Source organism: Gavialis gangeticus, unplaced genomic scaffold (genome assembly GCF_001723915.1).
Source record: "Gavialis gangeticus isolate Ggan-Ray unplaced genomic scaffold, GavGan_comp1, whole genome shotgun sequence".
Lineage (NCBI taxonomy): Eukaryota > Metazoa > Chordata > Crocodylia > Gavialidae > Gavialis > Gavialis gangeticus.
In genome coordinates this window covers 24,114,467-24,115,286 of record NW_017728993.1, presented here as the reverse complement: position 1 = coordinate 24,115,286, position 820 = coordinate 24,114,467, and the positions used below count along the sequence as shown (strand labels likewise).

At 48.4% G+C, this 820-nt stretch overlaps 1 protein-coding gene and 1 long non-coding RNA gene across 2 annotated transcripts in view; one reads left to right on the top strand and one right to left on the bottom strand.

Moving 5' to 3' along the window:
* LOC109286699 overlaps positions 1-656 on the top strand; it is a 6,325-nt gene extending 5,669 nt beyond the window's left edge. Inside the window, exon 2 of the long non-coding RNA XR_002094653.1 lies at positions 251-656. This is a non-coding gene — a long non-coding RNA (uncharacterized LOC109286699). The remainder of the gene's footprint in view (positions 1-250) is intronic.
* LOC109286695 (vitamin D3 hydroxylase-associated protein-like) overlaps positions 1-820 on the bottom strand; it is a 43,014-nt gene that overhangs the window by 21,838 nt on the left and 20,356 nt on the right. The gene's annotated exons all lie outside the window — the stretch shown is intronic.

Sequence of the window (820 nt, the reverse complement as noted above, 5' to 3'; positions counted from 1 at the left end):
TTGAACTTTGGCCAGACCAGAAATCAAAGTGGGATGAGAGTGCACAAGTGCACCCCTGCCCCTCAAATCCACCCCTGCCTGTGATACATACTACCTTGGTCATGGAAAGAGACTAGAGGAGCTATGGGGGCATGTATCCAGGCAATGCCAAGTTTTAAGGCGCTGGGAATAGATGACCCCAGAAATTCTTCCAGGCCTAATGTCCTACATACCTATTTCTCATTGAAGCAGGGATAAGATTGGAACTGAGGTACGTAGGTACAAAGAGGGATCTAGCCTAAGCTGCCCCATACCTTTTCTTCTGGACATGTTTCAGTAAGCCTGCAGTGATCACACTGGGTTCTCCAGAATGCAGTGGACGATCCCTTATGGCAATTAGGGTCATCATTTATGGGTGTGCTGGCTGCTCTGTAGCTATACCAGGGTACTAATCTAAGGCCCAAAGCTCCCATCCTACCCCGTTCAAAAGCTCATACTTTCTGCACTTCTCCATTACTCCGTTTCTCTCTCCCTCTGTCCTTTTGAGGTCTTTTTGCTGTCCTCTGGACCACTAGACACTGACTATGGCTAGAGATGGGAGAGTGGCTTGAATGTGATGGTGCTCCATACAGTACTCAGACACCTCTCAGGTTAGATCTTGCTCTAAGAATAAGAGATTAAACCAATCAGCAGATTTGTGGTCAGGAAGGATTTCCCCTTCCTCCCCCTTTAGGATGAGAAGGACTCTTGAGGGACTTTTGCCTATTTCCGGAGCCAAGAGCACAGCCCTCTGCAACCAGGACCACTTACACAATGGGGAACTCCCTACTTGAGAGCACGG